Here is a 20,428-nt window from a genome sequence, read left to right as displayed (position 1 = left end):
GGCTGTCGTCCTTTGAAAGTGATAAGCCAAGAGGAAAGAGAGGCAGGGAGGGCACTGTCCTTGACAGAGATCAGCCTTGCTTTCGGCAGCGAGAAAGGGTTATTGTCAGAAGCCAAAGAAGGGAATGGAAAGGCCAGAATTAAGCTAACGGTGTTGCTTACTCTTTGTGTGCTCCCTACAAAACAAAGTGACCCTCGGGGTCACAGCCTGCTGGGAATAGTGCAGAGACATAGAGGACATGAATCCCAAAGACACTCTGTAGCAATTGCCTTGCACGTTTTCTTCCCAGAAGAGCCCAGGCAGGAGATGCTGGAGAGAAAACTTTGGAATAATCACTCTGAAGGAAACACAACAGGGAGAAGGGACTTCCTAAGAAAAGTTGACTTTCAGGGCAATTTTAGTGACAACAGATGTTTTCACTTCTCTTGATTCATTTATTCATTCTTTCACTCATCAGTTCATTTAACAAAAATGTATTCATTAGCTTTTGTGCCAGGGGCTATGCCAGGTTTTGGGAATGTATTTGCTAGAAAAAGGGCAGATTAGTTGACCTTTCTGTACTGATACCTTGAACGGTGTGTGTGCGTGTTAGCATATGTATATGTGAGTGAGATGAGAGGAGCAGTATGCTTTAAAAAATGTGAATAACAGCACAAACGAGCTATACAGTGTTCCATGGGTGCACACAGTTTGGGCAACTGACTTCCTGTGAGGGTGAGGACAAGTTTCTTGGAGTACATAATTTTTTTTTAATTTTAAATTTTTAATTGTTTATAAACATATAATATATTTTTATCCCCAGGGATACAGGTCTGTGAATCGCCAGTGGAGTGCATCATTTTTGAGCTGGGTGCAGATGGTAAAGTAGGGTGAGGAGGAGCAGGCAGGGAATGTATTCTAAATATCAGGAGTCATGTGTGCAGAGACCATGGAGGGATGTGAGTCTTCAAGTCACCCTGGGATTCGAGTTGATAATCAAGAGAGTGGTATTCGTGTATTATTTACCTGAGGAAGGAATGATTGAGGGTGAATTGTGAGAGAACCTTAGGTCAGGATAGGAAGCAATTGGGCACCCACATCTAAGTCCACCAGACCCCACTGATTTTAGCCTCTGATGTGGTAGCTGCTTCATGGGAGTGCACATTGACTGTGGGCTACTGGAGCTCCTCTCTCCATGCCCTTAAGCTCTCAACTTGTGTTTCTCTTCATTCTACCCCAGGTCCTTCTCCAGGTGCAGCAGGGGCTTGCTAGAGTTAGGGTCCCTGGCACCAGGCTTCAGCCAGTGGGGACCAGAATGGGTGCACAGTGCTGTGCCACAATCTAGTTGTCCCTTCTAGCAGGCATTCCTTATCCTTCTCAGGAATCCTGATGGAATTGAGCCCAAGTTGCTCACACTAGTGACCTTGATAATGAACCATCGTGTTGATTCCCTCCTTTTTTTTTTTTTTTTTTTGACTCTCCCCAATCTCTCCTTCCTGCTTCCTGGGGTTACATGTCAAACCACACATTTGTGCCCAAGGCCTCATCTTGGCTGTGCCTTCGAGGCAGCACAAAGTTAGACAGTTGGTCACCAAAGTGAGGCTTTCCTTAACTTTTAATTGGGCCTTCTCTTTATCGAGTGCTGTATCATAATTGTGTTTCTCAAGGACCTGTGAGCCCACCTTCTCCAAGGAGTGCTCTGCTGATCCCTCCCATTTTTGTAGGGGGGTAAACGTAAGACTCAGCTCACATCACCTAAAGAGAAGCCTAAGATGAAACCTCAGGATTTCTGATTTCAAATTAAGTACCTTCTGGAATGTTCTATTGTGGGATCTCATACTTCCCTTCAAGGGAGTGACTAATACTGTGTACCATTCCATGAATTTTATTCAACATTTTTTATCCATTATCATTTCTTCATAAGAATAATCCAGTCAAATACGAAGCCTTTGAAAATACTATCTGGTCCTCAGTCCTGATGTTTTTAAGTTATCTATACACAAAACACATCACTGTGTTTTCGAGAACTCCAAGCAAGAGAATCCAGAAATCTTCTTGTTTCCTAGGTGCTGGCTTTCATCACAAAGTCCATGTTCTGAGACTCAAGGTCATTGCCTGCCATTGCAGAATGAGACTCAGCAGTGGGGAGACATATTTCATACACCCTGCTCCAGTTTTGAGGGATGCTCTAGGTTTCAGATGGGGTCTTTCCATTTATATTTTGCAGGGGGAAATGCAGTAGTTCCCCCACTGTTGAAAACATGTTAAATTCCTTTCTGTGCTGATTGTGATTTGGCTGGGTCTGAGTTCTCGGCTTCTTGTAAATTCCCATTTAGCAGCATAGCAGTGAGATACTTGGGTTTGCTCTGTCCTTTCTCAAGTCTTCCATAAGTGCCTGATTGGTACTGAAGGACAAGGAAATCCATTGGCCTAACTAGTATATCAGAGAGAAGAGTGAAATAAAATTTTTGGCTCCCGGGGCCATTCTAGTTTGTCATTTTGTGAAATTAGAGACATATGCATGATGTCTCTGTGTTGTGGGAAATTCTGTCCTACATTCCAGCCAACGCTGGGAGTTCTGGAAGAGGACAGAGAGGAGAAAGAGAAAGCTATTTGGACAAGTCAGAACATATGCTAATTCTGTGACAAATATAGCATCGAATCTGCACACATTAATTCTAGGCATCTCATTCTTAGCCTGTTTTTTTCTTTCCTTTCCTAGCTTTCATAGTAGTAAATGAATTTTAAACTGGTTGCTAATGGAAGAAGATTAGAGGTCATGTGGCTTGTCTCTTACTGTAGAATATCAGTTTCCTCATAAGCACTAAGGGCTGGAAGGGAGCACTGTTGGTCAAATAATCAACCTATGTATCAGGGAGAGCATAACTAATTTTGAGCTGATCAGGTTGTTGCCCTAAAGACTCAGTGGTGGAAGGGGGTAGATTATAGTTTGTAGGAAAATGGCCACTGTATTGAAAGTGCTAGAGTTTGGAAAGAATGGGGTTCACACCAGGATTCCCATAATCTAATGGGTCTCTCTACCACAAATTCTATCCCTTATGGATATCCTGGCACTTCCATGATTATGTTCTAGGGCTGAGCTTAAAGCAATCAGGTGGATTGCTATGTCAGACTGGGATGTTGTAGCAAGACTGGCAAAGTTTTGAGGAAGCTCAGGGAGCATGGTTAGGGTGGAAGCACATAAAAAAGAACCAGGTGCTAAATGGTGAGGATTTAGGAACTTTGGGAGTCACCGAAGCAGGGGCTGGAATGGTCCAAGCATGGGCCTGCCAGGCACACGGCAGTTAGATTTCAGATGTGAGAGTAAGGAAAGGGGGTAGAAGCAAATCAAGATTTGAGGAGTCTTTGCAAGTACTGACGGAAAGAAAGCAAAGGAAAGCCTTAGTAGGAGAAGACAGAGAGTCGGTGTCAGGTCAAATCACAGACAAGCGAGAGTGAGTCAATTTTCATGGCAGGGAAATGGAATGTAGCATTGTGTTCTCGGTCCAAATTCTTTTCTTCTTTAAGCCTCAGTTCCTCATTTGTGAAACAGAGATAAAAATTCTTCTTACATGTTATATTGGGAATGAAAATTAAATGGATCATACAGGCGAAACCATTTTGTAAACAATAAAAGATGGTCATCATGAGCTTGGTGATCTATTTCCTCCCAGGGCTAATAGGCAGGGGGTAGGCAAACATTCCTGTGGTGAACCACACACTTTTTGGCAAGAGGAAGGACTCCTGACCCCACAGTAGATCCTAAAATGGACTTACTAGCTACTCTGTAGTTCCAAAATATAGGATGTTTTCTAATATTTGCAGTTTTTGCTTATTCATATTAATTTTTCTTCGTTATATCCCGTTATAAAGTTTTAAACAATAACTTTTCAAGGATAGGGACTTTCCAAATGAGATAAAAACTGTTGGGCCTTTTCCAAGGAAAATCATTGGACGTCCCTCCTTTACTGTCACTGATGCCTAGGTTGGACAAAACTAAGCAAGTAGCTTCCTTTACAGAATCCTTTTGGGTGCATTTCTGTCTGGCTGAGTGTGGTGTACAAGGAGCAGGTCAAAGGGTAAACAGTCCGGGGTAAGTAGAGTTTGGTCAGATCCAGCACACTGCCCTCACAGGAGGAGAATAAAATTAGAAGACAAGTAAATTCTTAGTAATTGTTGTGAAATTCCTGCTTCCCTCCTGGGCTACTTGCGAAAGGTCTGACTACTAGGTGGGAACCACATAATAAATCATACGGCCTTGAATGCTTGGTTGTTCTGCTGGACAAGACTACTTATATGTGGAAAGAGGACTTTGTTAATGGGTCAGTTGGATAGAAATAATAGCAGCATTCATTCTTTCATGATGTCTCCCTTGAAATATTTCCCCACTTTTTAATAGAAGGATTCTCGGGAACAAAGCAGTTAAGATAAAGGGTTTGGTTTTGATCTATAATTCAAGTGCAAAAGAGATCCTAATGATACCAGAGGAGCCATATAAGTAACTGTCATGCCTGCCCTTCCCACCTTCAGCTGTTCCTCCCTATAGGTTAATGGGCTTTCTGGAAATTGGTCATTAGGAATCGAAAAGCTTCACATACATCACAGCTCCTATTCTGGGTCTATTTTTTATTCACAGAACTTTTGGCACCCAGTGTGGGGGTTTTCCATACTAAGCAATTTTCTAATTTGCTGTAGACACCAATAGGGTGTCCTGCAGTCTAACTGAATTCTGACTCTACTACCTGGAGTTCGCACAGACCCCACAGGTGAAGGGCTCAGTTGCACAGGACTGCCCCCTACTTCAGCCTTCAAACACAAGTCTGTGTTTCTAGGTCGCCAGACTGCTCTCCAACTTGGGTACAAATTGGGGTTTTCCATGACTCCCTCCTCAGATTTGGAAATTTGCCATAATGGCCTATAGAACTCAAGGAAGCACTTTACTTACTGTCACTTGTTTATTGTGAAGGATATTATAAAGGATACAAGTGAACAGCCAGATAAAGAGGGCCATAAAGTGAGGTCCAGAAGAGTCCCCGGTATAGGAGCTTCTTTCCTGGTGGAGTTTGAGGTACATCATCCTCATGGCAGGTGGACCTGTTCATCAACTCAGAAGCTCTGTGAACCCTGTTGTTTGCATTTTTATGGAGGTTTCATTATGTAGATGTGCAAGATCAGATCATTGGCCATTGGTAATTAACTTATTCTCCAGCCCCTCTCCCTCCCTCTGGGGTACGGGCTGAAAGTCCCAGCCCTCCAATTACGCGCTTGGTTCCTTTAGCAACCAGCCCCCTTTCTGAAGCTATGTAGGCGCCCACCAAGGGTCACTGCATGAGTACGGCCTCAGGTGTGGTTGAGGGGGGCTTATTAGGGATAACAGCAGATGCTCCCCTCACCCCTACCACTCAGGAAATTTTGAGGGTTTTAGAAGCTCTGTGCCAGGAATTGAGCATAAAGGTCACATATATATTTCTTATTATAATAGAACAGCTCCCCTATTTTGAAAAATTTGTTAGTATGTAATTGTTAGTAATTCTTACATAGATCCAAGAGACTATAATCAGCTTCCATCTGAAATAACTCCTCCACAAATATTTCTACCATTGGACTCCTAGTTTTGAAATAGGATATTGAACATCTACACTGAAGTTTAATGTGTTGAGAAGGCAGCTTATCAGTTGTTATTAATACCTTATTAAGAACTATTTAGTTATGTTGGGCTGGGAGGAAAACAACAAAGCCTGAGAATTTTGGTGAGGCAGAATTGCAAGGAAAATTTCTGAACCTCGCAGGACCCTTCAGTGGGTTTCCTGATAATGGAGTTGGAGGAAAGACTTCATTGATCACAGGTTGAACACGACGCTGGTATTGGGGGTGGGGGTGTGAGATGGGTGCGTGTTAAGATAAACATGATATGGTTTCTGACTTTAACAACTTCACTATCCAATAGGCGAACTAGACATACACAACTATAATTTTTGAAACTTTTATTTTATTATGAGCAGATCATTTCCTTATCCTATGATACAATCAGGGAACACATAGGTACTGTGGGAAATAGATCATGAAGATTCTGGGTGATATTTGCAAGAGCCATTTTTGTGGAGTCCTGTGAATAGAAGCAAATTCATGTTGAAGAGCGCGTGAGATGCAAAGAGGAAGAGAGAAGTGTCTGGACCGCGCTAACAGACGTTAGGTGTGAGTGGAAGGCGAGGGGGGGGGTAGGCCTTAGAGGTAGTCCACTTGGGTCCAGGAGACTTACGAAAAGTGGGAGAGACCTCAGCAGGATGACGGGCCGGCCAGGGAGAGGTTATAGACGCAGACAAGGGAGATGGCAAAGAGAGGGCGAAGAGAGCAGAGGGGATGAGGGCAGCCTTTGACCTGACTGTCTGACATCTCCTTTCGGCATCGTAGGGAAGGGAGGCATGTGTGGAGGCTGCGGGCAGCTGAGGTTAGTCCTGTCTGACCTACTTACTACTTCCTTATGGAAACCAAGGAAGACAGAATAGAAAGTGGATTCCAGGTAGAGAATTTAGAATTTCTAAGATTCCCTGTAAAAAGTCCATACATTAGATTTACATTTAAAATACCAGTACATTTTTGGTAAATATCATCTAAATGCAGTAAAGTATATAAAAAAACCACTTACAGTCCCAGAATACATTATTATATTTTGTTGGATTTCCTTCTGGTAATTTATTTATTCATATAACTGAGATGCTTCTGTGTGGGGGGCTGTATGTAGATACCTTGTTTGAAATATTACCTTCTTCAATTCATGTGTCACTTGTTATTTTGCACACTCTAGAACAGAGTGCCATGTGGCCAGTGACCATGCTCCCTTCTTGGCTATTATATCCTCAGCATTAACACTGTGACTTGCACGAGTTAATACTTCATGTATATTTATTAAATTAGTATGTTTTGTTAATATTAGAAGGCGAACATTTCTTCCATGTCAATATTATTTTAAGGTATTTTTAATGACATCATAGTGTTTGTTGGCATTGTGCATATATATATACACATACATATATATATATATAGTCATTTATTTAATAATTCCTTGTCCATTAGAGGCATAATGAAGCTTTTACAGTGGTCTAATGATGCTAGTTAGAGTAGTGATGGCTGCTGTGTATTGAATGCTGGCTGTTACGACCATTCATTACTGTGCTTTATACACATTATTTTACTGTATCCTGCCAACATCTCAATTTGGTTAAGTGCTATTATTATCCCCACTTTAAGCAGCTGAGGAAAATGAAGCTAAGAGAGATTTTAGTAACTTGACTAGAATCCTAAAGACAATGAGTGACGTAACTGAACCCAGTCCTCCGTCTGTTGACACAGCCCACTCTTCATCATTCTTCTGTGCTGCCTCTGGCCAGAGGCTAACCCCTGTTGTTCAATCACTAAACATTTGCCCAGCACCTGTAATGTGTGAGGCAGTGTGTAGGCACAAGAGAGAAGAACAGTCTTAAACATCCATCTCTGGATGGAGACTTGGGATATAAGGTGTGGCTCAGAGGGTTAAGGGTCTGCCTTTGGCTCAGGTCATGATCCCAGGTTCCTGGGATGGAACCCCACATAGGGTTCCCTGCTCAGTGTTTCTCCTTCCTCTGCCCCTCTGCCTGCTTGTGCTCTCTTTCTCTGAAATAGATAAATAAAATATTAAAAAAAAGAAACAAGGTATGTACCAGAAATGGGAAAGGAAAAACTTAATGCCTGCTCCCCAAGAGGTTCAAAAATCCAATTCAACTTAATTTTGAAAAGCTTACTAGCCATCATTCATGTGCCAGGCCCTGTATTAGGCACCAGGGGCATTACTGTGAATGAGAGAGCCTGGTGCCCTGACCTCGTGAAGTTCACAGACTAGTGAGACGAGGGCATTAAATCAACAAACACAAGAGCAGAGGATACTCAAGCAGGGCACTTTAGTGGACCATGAGAGTGTGTAGCAAAAATAATACGCCTTGTCTCAGGGTTCGGGGAGGGTCTCCTGCAAGCAACATTATTTCAGGTGAAATGTGGTCATTAAGTAGGAGTTAGTCAGATGGAAAAGGAGAGGAGGCATAGTGGTGGGAATTTGAGGGAAGGCTGGAACCAAAGAGGAACAGGGCAGACGGACTGAGGGAGAGGAAGAAATCCAGCTGACTGGAGCAGAGACCAGGGGGTGGGACAGGGTAGAGGGAGTGAAAAGAAGAGTGTGGAAGTTGATGTGGGCAGCTAACACAGAGCCTAGAAAGTCATGCTAGAGGTTTTTTTTTTTTTTTTTTTTTCCTTCCACCTAGGAGGTGATGGGACTCCATAGGAGGTTGTGAAAAGGAGTATGATGTGGTCAGATGTATAGAGAAGTTTGCTGTGCTGCGGTGTGGCAAATTGATTGGAGAGGGCGCAGTGAGTGGGGGGGGGGGTTGCAGTCGTCTGGGTGTTGTAGTCCCAGCGGTGTGCTTCCGACCTGGGGCAGAGCAGTGTGGGGACGTGAGATCGGGTGGGTTGGGATAGGATATGTGCTAGACTGGACTGACTGAGTGCCTGGGGACAAGAGTAAGGGGGAGAAGGGGCCATGCCTGACTCTCACAACTCAGTAAGCCTGGGGTCACTTACCGAGATGGGGAAGAACGAGATTTTGGAAGGATGGTTAGGAACTCAGTGTTGGACACTTTAAAGTTGTTTGTCAGAAAGATATGCCCATGGAATGGCCAGGAGGCTGCTGGATATGTAGATTCTAGATGAAGGTCTCAGTGAAGAAACCTATATAGGAATTATTGATAGTAACTGATTCTCTGAGGTGGGGGGAGTCTGCGTGGTGAGAGGGTGTTGATAAAGGGGTGAAGGAGGAAGAAGCCCTGACGGGTGAGAGAGTGGAGGAGCAGAATGCAAATGAGACTGCAGTGAAAACCAGGTACGGGGACAGATATTTTGGAACCCATCTGATGAGAGGGTTTTTCTCATAGAAGGGAGTAGTCGACTGTTACAGACTCCTGAGAGGTCAGAAAAAAACAAGAGTTCAAAGTTGCCTGTAGATTTTAAAACCTCAAAGGCAAGGGTGACCTTAGCAAGAGCAGTTTTGGTGGTGTCGAGGCAGAAGGGGTCTGGCCGTGTTGGAGGGGGGTGAGGGGTGGGGCTGGGGAAGTGGGGGGTGTGAGAGGAGGGAGGTGGAGGTTGAGTAACTGGTGGGGTGGACACGCTGGCCTCCAAGGTCCTGGAGCCCATTCCCCACAGCCTGCACCCCACTAGGGGTGGAAGACCTGGGTGGTTAATGGGTGCTGGTGGGCCTGAGTTGTGGCAGCTCCAGTCCCGGAGGAAGGCTGTCATGAATTTTCCTGTTCGTCATTATAATTTTATGGGGGTGATTTGTTTTGCTTTGTGACTTTTTAAGAACTGGCACCAAAAGAAAAATGAGAGGCTTTCCAGGGACATCTTCTTTGACAGCTCGGCAGCACTACACACACCCTGAGAAAGTTAAGGCTTAAAGGGGATGAGAAAAACTTGGAGGAAATTTATTAGTTGTGTTTCAAGCTGTGCACAGTGCAACAGACTAACAGTATATTAAGCCTTTTCCTGCAAGGCTGCCATTCACCTAGCTGCAGAAATATGGGGATAAAAATGGTCTGTGAAGTGAGAAACTCAATCAGGATATATAGTAGGGCTATTGGAAAAAATGACCCAGCACTCATGAGAAGCTTCTGGCTTTTTATTGAGAATCATTCCTCAGAGAAGCCAGTCTATTCTTAAAATAATTGCTGGGAGAAATTCTGTGGGGCTTTGCATCAGTTACTATGATCCTTTCTTGTTTGAACAACAGGAATTTCTGACCTAGGAGAGTGTATATGGGACAGATACATACATCAGAGGTTTTTCTTGACTTTGCTATACAACATTTTTTCCTCCTGAGTATTTTTATTTCTAATTAGGTTTCCCTCAGTGACTATTAAAATGAACTTGCTTTGTCTAAGGACACCTATATGGATTGAGAAAAAAAGCAATGTAGCTCTCTGGGTGATGAGGAGGAACCAATTTTGGGGTAAAGTTTTAATTTTGCTGTAGAGATTCCGCAACATGGAAGATCCGTGGACAGGTGATCTAAGCCTGATTGGACCATGGGGTCACGAGTAGGGTCCCCCAGGGGTGACTGTGGAATATGTAAGGGAAGTGACACAGATCTCAAGAACCAGGAACTGAGTTGATAGCTAGGGTACGGGGCGTGCCCAGACCATGGTCCAGCCAAGTCAGTCACTTTGAGTGTCTTTCTATCAAGAAATATGACAGGTGAGTAAGTTACACTTCCTAAGCCAGTTCTGTAGGCTCAGTGCCATGGGCTGCAGGTAGTTGCTTTAATCATGGGTCTTCATGGTTGCCCAGAAATTATTTTAGTATCTGGGAATATGAATTGAATTAATTCTAAGACCCAACAGATATGGAAATCAAAGAGTCTGTTGAGATTGGTTAAGCAATTAGATGGGGGCCCCTGAGCCTTCAGGCCCTCATTATTTGCAGTCTTAGCTGTGAGCGCAAGAGCCAACTTCCTAAAAGTCTCTGAAATACTGTATAGCTTGGAACTGAGAGATGGTAGTCAGCACTGGATACATTTTCTTAAGAGTGGTCAGTCCTGAGTCTCTTAAGTGAAAAACTCCCAATTTTATTCTAAAATGCCATCTTCTTAAATACTTTCTTAATGATTATCTTTTCTTTTTTAGAATTCCCTTGAGCCCAGACATTCTTCTGTATTCTAAGGAACTTCCTTGATGGAATTAGTTTCAGAACAAGAACTTGAAAATGAGTTCTAGATATAAAATGGGACTATGTTCAACAGCCCAAAATATATCTGAATCCTTACTGTGGCTTTTAACACTGTTTCTTCACAATGTCTCCTTTAAAACCAAATGTTTTTTTCCCCCAAGGTCTGGAATAAAATTTTTATTCCAGTTTTATTGAGAAATAATTGACATATATCACTGTATAAGTTTAAGGGGGTACAGCCTGATGGTTTAATTTACACATACTGTGAAATGATTACCACAATAAATTCAGCTATCATCCATCTTCTCATATAGATAAAATACAAAGAAAAGAAATAAAAAAGAAAAGAAAAAATTTCCTTGTGATGAGAGCTCTTAGGACTTAATCTTTTAATGAATTTCTTATATATTATAGAGTAGTGTTAACTCTAGTCATTATGTTGTACATTACATTCATAGTATTTACTAATATTTTTAAAAATTTTTTTAAGATTTTATTTATTTATTTGACAGAGAGAGACACAGCGAGAGAGGGAACACAAGCAGGGGAGGTGGGAGAGGGAGAAGCAAGCTTCCTGCCAAGCAGGGAGCCTGATGCAGGGCTCGATCCCAGAGCCCTGGCTGGGATCATGACCTGAGCCGAAGGCAGACAGTTAATGACTGAGCCACCCAGGTACCCCTCTAATCTTTTTTTAAAAAAGTTTTTTAATTGCCCAGTGGTCATCATGATAATTGTGCTCCTTAATCTCCATCTCCTGTTCCACCCATCCCCCACCCACCGCCCCTCTGGTGACCATCACTGTGTTCTCTGTAGTTAGGAGACTATTTCTTGGTTTGTTTTTCTTTCCTCTCTACCCCCTTTGCTCATTTGTTTTGTTTCTTAAATTCCACAGATGAGTGAGATCATATGGTATTTGTCTTTCTCTGACTGACTTATATTAGCATTATACTTTCTAGTTCCATCCATTTCACTGCAAATGGCAAGAATTCATTCTTTTTTTATGGAAAGCCAAACTTTTAAAAAAAGGAATGTCCATACATTTGTCAAATGCCTTGAGATTAAAAATCTCATCGGAATCCTAATGGGTCTGGAAATAATGCCAACTTTCAGGTTAAGCAGCTACCCAAACTCTAAAGTATAATTTCTGTTGCTAGGAAATTATCTTATGTTGATAACACAATAGTTTTGAGAAACTAATAAAACTCAAATGATATCACTGCTATGTAGTTTGGCCAAATTTCAAAGTTGATCTTAAAATTTGTCTTAAAATTGGATGACAAATGAGGCCTCTCTACTATATATTGAGTCAAGTAAAAATAGAATCTGAAAGAAGGTTAATTCATTAGGAAGCTTATTCAGACAATTTTGAATTCAAAGTTGAATGTCTTAGTGAGAAATGGGAATTGGATTAAACAAGATGGTAAGAATGTTAAAATACTCTTTTTTTTTTTTAAAAAAGATTATTTATTTATTTATTTGACAGACAGAGATCACAAGTAGGCAAAGAGGCAGGCAGAGAGAGAGGAAGGGAAGCAGGCTCCCTGCCGTGCAGAGAGCCTGATGTGGGGCTCGATCCCAGGACCCTGAGATCATGACCTGAGCCGAAGGCAGGGGCTTTAACCCACTGAGCCACCCAGGCGCCCCTAAAATACTCTTTATTTAAAAAAGTTAAAGCTTTTTATGTACATATACAAATGTACGTGTGGATATATGCAGAGAGGGGAAAGTGCATGGGGGAGGTGGGGGGGAGGCAAGGGGGAAAGACAGGGGCGAGGCAGGGGGAAGGGGGTGAACATTCAGATTAGAAAGGAAGTGAGACAGCACCACAGGGAGAGTGAATTTATAGTTGTACGTCTAATTGCTGATTTTCTGAGCTGTTATCTTAACTCTATTGAATCATTCAGGTGCACATTCCTTTAGTCCTCCTGGGTTCAGTGACATTAGGGTGCATCTTGAGAAGTTGTAGGAGATTTGCCTTGTCCCTATTGGTCTTTGGGATAATTACTTTGGCTGATTTTCCCTAATCCTTCTCTTTCTGATCTGCTAGGTTCCACTTTTTGCCTCTTTGCTGATATTCTGCTTGCTCTTTGTAATTGCTTCCTGCTCTGTGCTTCTTTGTCAGAGACCCTAAAGCCGGTTGAGGATAGGAATTGTCACTGATTTCGTGACTGCTTCTCAGAGAAGCAATGCTATGAACAAGCCTCATATTCAAAATACTACATTATATATTTCTGGTGCCAAGTAATGTGCTCAGGGTTTAAATATAATGCACGCCTTTCCAAATGCTGGGAATTAAGGGAGAGTTTGATGTACTCAACAAGCACATAGGCTTTCCGAAAGCTGGGGCATTTTTCAGGGGTATAGCCCATGTTGCTCAGATAGGAGGAAATGTAGAGGAAAAGAGAGCTGGCAATTTTTCTCTGTTAAAAAGGTTTTATTTTTTATTAAAGAATTTGTAGAATCTGAGGGTCAATAGGACACTTTTGGGAACACCTTTAAACTCACATGCTTTAACCCTCTGTTTTTATTTACTTATTTATATTTTATTCATTTGTTTAAATTTTAGTTAACATACAGTGCAATATTGGTTTCTGGAATAAAATTTCGTGAATCAACAGTTACATACAACATCTAGTGCTCATCACCACTGTCCTCTTGAATATTCATCACCCATCTTGCCCATCCCCCACTCACTTCCTTCCTCAACCCCGTTCTCTATTGTTAAGAGTCTGTTGTGGTTTGTTTCCCTCTTCCCTTTTTTTCTTTCCCCCCTTCCCATATGTTCATTTGTTTTCTTTCTTAAATTCCACATATGAGTGAAATCGTATGGTGTTTGTCTTTCTCTGACTGACATATGTCACTTAGTGTAACACACTCTAGCTCCTTCTGCTTCGTTGCAAAGGGCAAGATTTCATTCTTTTAGATGGTGGAGTAATATTCCTCTGTGTGTGTGTGTGTGTGTGTCCATCCCCCACATCTTTTTTTCTTTACTCTTTTTAAAAAAATTATTTGACAGAGAGAGAGAACACAAATAGGCAGAGAGGCAGGCAGAGAGAGAGGGAGAAGCAGGCTCCCCGCTGAGCAGAGAGCCCGATGCGGGGCTCAATCCCGGGATCCTGAGATCATGACCTGAGCCGAAGGCAGAGGCTTAACCCACTGAGCCACCCAGGCACCCATTCTCCATATCTTCTTTATCCGTTAATCAGTTGATGGACTTTGGTGCTCTCTCCTTAGTTTGGCTATTGTTGATAATGCTGCTATAAACATCAGGGTGCATGTACCCCTTTGAATCTGTAGTTTTGTATCCTTTGGGTAAATACCTAGTAGTGCAATTAGTAGGTGTAGGGTAGTTCTACTTTAACTTTTTGAGGAACCTCTATGCTGTTCTCCAGAATGGCTGCACTGGTTTGCATTCCCACCAACACTGTCAGAGAGTTCCCCTTTCTTTGCATCTTCACCAACACCTATTGTTTCTTGTGTTTTAATTTTAGTCTTTCTGACGGGTGTGAGGTGGTGTCCCATCATGGTTTTGATTCGCATTTACCCAATGATGAAGGATGTTGAGCATCTTTTCCTGTGTATGTTAGCCATTTGTCTTCTTGGGAAGAATGTCTATTCATGTCTTCTGCCCATTTGTTTAACTGGATTATTTGTTTTTTGGGTGTTGAATTTGATAAGTTCTTTATAGATTTTGAATATTAATCCTTTATCGGATGTGTCATTTGCAAATATCTTCTCCTACTACATAGTTGCCTTTTAGTTTTGTTGATTATTTCCTTCACTGTGCAGATGCTTTTTATCTTGATGAAGCCCCAATCGTTCATTTTGCTTTTGTTTCCTTTGCTGCCGGAGACGTGTTTAGGGAGAAGTTGCTGTGGCTAAGGTCAAAGAGGTTTCTGCCTGTGTTCTCCTCTAGGATTTTGATGGTTTCCTGTCTCACATTTAGGTTTTTCATACATTTTGAATTTATTTTTATGTGTGATTAAGGAAGTGGTCCAGTCTCATTCTTCTGCATGTGGCTGTCCTATTTTCCCAGCACCATTTACTGAAGAGATTGTCCTTTTTCCATTGGACATTCTTTCCTACCTTGTCAAAGATTAGTTGGCCATAAAGTTGAGGGTCCACTTCTGGACTCTCTGTTCTGTTCCACTGATCTATATGTGTGTTTCTGTGCCAGTACCATTCTGTGTTGATGATTACAGCTTTGTAATAGAGCTTGAAGTCTGGAATTGTGATCCCTTCAGCTTTGCTTTTTCTTGTTCAGGATTTTTTTGGCTACTTGGGGTCTTGTATGGTTCCATAAAAATTTTAGGATTGTTTGTTCTAGCTCTGTGAGAAATACTGGTGGTGTTTTGATACGGACTGTATTAAATATGTAGACTGCTTTGGGTAGTATAGACATTTTAATAATGACCCTCTGTTTTTAAAGGAACAAGAATATCCTTTTGAACCAAAGGCTTAAAAAACAAAGAAAAAATGCCATACCTAAAAATCAGAAGTCATGATTTTTAAACATGAAACTGAAAATCTGGTTTTCTGGAAAGACTGATCAGCAACATTATTCCAGATTTTGTGTATAATAGTTGAACAGAGCATCTTTTTCTTGTAGACAGTTCTAAGTAATTGAACTTTTGTATTTTTTCCCTAGAAGCGGAATAACTTGAGAAAAGTAAAGTTAGCCTTTTTTAATGGTCCTGGTCTAGACCGACTGCTGTTTATTATTACTTATGGTAATTTTTCCCTCCTACAGTGTGTTAGGCATTATAAATATTGCTGTCGTGCTTTTATTGGCTTGAAATGCTACTTTAAGTGTGCAAAAACTCATTTTTTTAAAGTTTAATGTGTGTGTGTTTTTTTTTTTAAAGTTTAATGTGTTTATTTAAGAAGTCAGTTGCTTCCTGAAAAATGTGACTCTAGCTAGATTACCACTGTCAAATACTAGTTAAATCTTTTGTTTAATGAGATCAGATTGTGGATTTGATTGTAGATAGGGTATAAGAGAGTTAGAGTAAGAAACATGTCAGCTTGTCTGGCCCAGTTTTTTGTGTTCCTGCCCTTCCTCCTGCCCCTACTCTACACCTACACACGTGGAAAACCCTCCTCCAACACAGTCCTCGCACATGCAGGGCTCAGTGCATTTTTCTTTTGTTCCCCATCACCTCCCACAACTTCAAAATTTTTGATTTGTCTATAGCCATTAGTAAGCCACCTATCATCACAAAGAAGAAAATGCTATTCATGGCCACTGACTGACCTGATTCTTATCTCACCATCTCATAATACATGCAGTGATCATTAAGACAAAGACTAAACAGGATTTCTTAGCCTCAGTACTATTGGCAATTTGGGCTGAGTAATTCTTTAGTGTGTGTGTGTGTGTGTGTTTTGTGTACTCTAGGATTTTTAGCAGCATCTCAAACCTCTATCCATTAGATGCCACTAACAACCCCAAGTCATGTCAACCTAAATTGTGTCCAGATATTGCCAAATGTCCCATGGAGAGCAAAATCAAACCCTTGTCAAGAACTCTTAGGCTAAGAAAATGTGCTGGTTTTATGGAACACATCTTTCTGCAAAACCAACATATCAGGGAACATTTCTTGTTTACTGGTACATCTTCACTATCTAGAATAGTTCCTGGTACATGAGAGGGTCCAGTGGTTCTTACGGGAATTCTTACAAGAGACCAGAATATGGTGTATCATGTGATAGTGATCTGTTTGCTTCTATTTTCTGGCTTAGAGTAGGTGCTCAATTAATGTAGTTTTTCAATGACTACATGACAAATGAAAGAATGACTTTGCCACCTAGGACATTAGACCTTGAGAAGAAGGTAGATCTAAGCTGGGTGTTTCTGTAATTCAATGATTCTTCAAGTTTGGGTGTCCCCTTTCGGCTCTCTGTGGAAACGTGTGGGTGCTATGGCTTTGTTACTCCTTTTGCACAGAGGAAGGTAGTTCTCTTCAAAAGAAGTCTGTGGCTCATTGTTGGATTCTGAAATTTTGATTTGGTGAGTCTTGGCCAACATTAAAAAAAATAGAAATAGGATAAGATAGAAGAGAAAATATTAGAATACATCCTACCTTATCAAGGTAGGTGTTGTTCCTTAGCATTTTTACTTTATTTTGTGCTTATTTAGGTCCTGTGTTGTAAATTAAAAAACGGCTTTGATTGTGGGCCCTTCTCAGAAAAGTTTGAAAGTTACTTGCTGGGGAGTACCCAGGGTCTGTGGAGACCAGAGCAGAAAACTCTGTTTCCCAGTGTGTGGGTTGATAAGTGGAAGGCACGAGAATGAAAAGAAGGGTGTAGAGAATACCATAGAGACCCTGGCCTTTGGGGGAGATGTCTGTATTTCTGACAACACAAGGAGGTGTGGCAGTCTTTTGGCAGGTATACTGCGGTGGGTGGCAAAGGAAGGAAAAGTCAGTTAACCATGGGTTTAAGCCTAGAAAGCAGTATCTGTTGTTCCCTTTGTCCTTTTTTTTTTTTTTTTTTTTAACACAAAGAGAATACAGCTGTTCTGTCTGCAGAGTTTCTTTTCTTGGACCCATGAAAAATGATATTGGTGTGTTTTTCACTGGCCTTCTGTTTATCCAAACTGAAGAAGTCTGGTGTTACATTAGTCTGATCAAATGTACTTGCAATAGTGTTGACTCAGATGATGGCAAATGAAGATATTACCTCTAAAATAAAAGCCTGTCACTCATGACATTTAGAACAAGCATGGGCTAGCTGGAAATACCTCTTTTAACACTGTCAATATGAAGAACAAATGGATTTGAAAAACATATGTGCCCTTGGTTGATCTTTTTCCTATATAAAAGGCAATTTATTTTGAATTCAGAAAGTGACTGATTTTTATAGGCTAAAAAAAAAATTGTATGATTAAATTTTATAAAACCAAGTACTGGTATATTATTCATGAAAAAGATGATAACCAGATTTCCCTTTTCACTTTATTTTAAAAGCCATAGGGAAAAAGAGTTACCAAAAAAACCCTGGAATTAACAGCCAGGAATATTACAAATGAGGTATCTAGATTAAGCAAAGAATACTAAAAAAAGGATTTACTAATTTGAATATGCTTTTCTGAAAGTGTCTACATAGAGCTGCTTTCTTTTTAAACAACGTGTATAATGCCTCAGAGTGTGCTTGGATCCTTGGTTTTGTATAGGTTTCCAACACAGATAAACTTAGCCCGTTGGGTATCCTTGCCAGGGTCATAGCTTAGGCCTGAAACTCTTTTCCTGATATATTTCTTGTTTTCCATCCTAATCTGATTCCAGATCCTCTGTTTTTTTTTTTTGTTTGTTTGTTTTTGTTTTTGTTTTTTTAAAAATTTTGCTACTAGTGTTATTCAATTCTATATTATCCCTTAGTTCTGATGACCAGCATTTTTCCTTAACTAATTCTAATACTATTTTTTTCACTGCATCATGCTTCTTTGGATTTTATTTTTCCCAGATGTAGTGTCTGTTTAGAGCCTTTTACATTTAAACGGTCTCATGGATATCATTCCTGTGGGACTCTTCTTTTTCTCTTGAGCAGAACTTATACCTAGACAAAAATATGCATGTTTATGAAGAAAAAAATAAGGCATATGTTGAAAGTTGTAAAGTGAAGTAAAAGCTTATAGATAGAAGAGAAATCATGTGGGTTCTTTGTTTTTACTCTGTAGGCACTTTGGCGCCAGAGAAAGATCAAATTAATGTGAAGTTGGGTGAACTATTAAAAATAATGAGAATTTATTAAGGCATCTGTACAGAAGACAAAAATGTAAAATTTGATAGTGTTCTCAGTCCTAGCCCAAATCACCTAAACATGGAAGTGGGAAAAATGTCCCATGTTTGACAGAGCAACCATACCTAAAAGATGCTTAGCAATAAAGATAACAAGATACAGGACCTGTATAAAGAGGACCATAAAATTGTTACTGAAAGACATAAAGCAAGAGCTAAACAAATAGCGGGATACACCATGTTCTAGGATAGAAGGACTTGAAATAACAAAATATCAATTTTATCAAAATTAATAGATAAATCTACAATTCTCCATAAAATTCCAAAAAGTTATTTTTAAGAGTTGGATAAAATGATCTTATAGTTTATATGGAATGATAAATACTCATGAATAGAGTAGAAATTTTGAAAAAGAAAATTAACCCAGCGTGGCTGTCTTCTCAAGTATCAGAACATACTGTCACACCATAGTAAGCAAATCAGTGGTATTGACAAAAGAATAGACTAAATGCTTAGAAGAGCTGAATAGAAAATCAAGAAGTAGAACCCAACACACAGGAGAATATGCAGTATTCACCCAAAACATATTTACTGAGTGCCCACTATATACCAAGTTTTATTCCAGGCATGGCAAAATTAAGTACACTTTGCTATTTAGAGGGGAAAAAGGATAGATTTTTTTTTTTTTTTTAGAATTGGCACAACTTGGCCATTTTTGTGGAGGAAAACAAAATTAAACCTCTCTCACCTTATATGCAAAAATACTTTCTAGTGTCAAAGTATAATTAAAAAAAAATGACTCTCATATGAATATAAATTGAACACACGTCAAAGATTTATTTAACTCTTGAGTGAGGGAGCTGCCAGGACAGTAAAACCAGTTCAAAGAGCATTTGGAGAACAGAAATTTATAGTTAGTCAGGAGAGGCAGGCTAGAACAGGCTTACTCAGAGACAAAACTGGTTCCTGTCCTAGAGGGAAATAAAACTGCAGCTCTTTTTTCTCTGTTGAACAGAAATAATTTGCATCTCAGAAAAAAAAAAAAAAACCTATGAGTCCACATGAAAAGTCATAGAGCCTGGTTCCTAATCTAGTAAATAGCAAATCAAACCTGGTACACCTCCTCATCTGGAGAATAGAGAAAAGGAAATAATCCTTTAATGGTCTGTTAGACAACATACTAGTGTGACAATGAAAGGACATGCAGTCCTTCTTTTGTTGAATTTTCAAGTTTTGGATTATTTTTCTTAATATCACACAGATTAAAACTTTACATGTGGTTAATAAAGCAATTTCAAAAAGTACCTGTAAGAAAATCCAAGCGATAACTACATGTTCATTCCAGAGGTGAGGAGATTTTTAAATAATACCGAACATTTAGACTTATAAAAAAGAAGAAGAGACTATAGGAAATGGAAAAAGGAAAAGGCTTTTGTGTGAAAAAAGATAATATAAACAAACAATGGATTTGGAAAAATATTTGTAATGCAGAGGATGAATAGTAGGCTACTGTAAAAAGAACGCTTACAGATTGACAAGGAGATAAACACTCAATGGGAAAATGGGCAAAAGATATTCAGAGGCAATTCTGAAAAATAAAGATGCTCAAACTGATTAGAGTCCGAGGAAATGCAAGCTAAAGCAACAGGCAGCTAGCCTTACATCTCAGAGAATGATGAAGCTTTAAAAGTTCCATGCATGGCTCATGGGCCCAAGGGGAAGGTATCTTCACACTCTGTTGATAGAAATGTGCACTGTTAGGGTGCCTGGGTGGCTCAGTGGGTTAAAGCCTCTGCCTTCGGCTCAGGTCATGATCTCAGGGTCCTGGGATCGAGCCCCACATCGGGCTCTCTGCTCAGCGGGGAGCCTGCTTCCTCCTCTCTCTCTGCCTGCCTCTCTGCCTACTTGTGATCTCTGTCAACTAAATAAATAAAATCTTAAAAAAAAAAAAGAAATGTGCACTGTTA

This window comes from Mustela putorius, unplaced genomic scaffold (assembly GCF_011764305.1).
Source record: "Mustela putorius furo isolate JIRA1106 unplaced genomic scaffold, ASM1176430v1.1 tig00000430_pilon_pilon_pilon, whole genome shotgun sequence".
Classification (NCBI taxonomy): domain Eukaryota; kingdom Metazoa; phylum Chordata; class Mammalia; order Carnivora; family Mustelidae; genus Mustela; species Mustela putorius.
Note: the sequence above shows the minus strand (reverse complement) of the source record.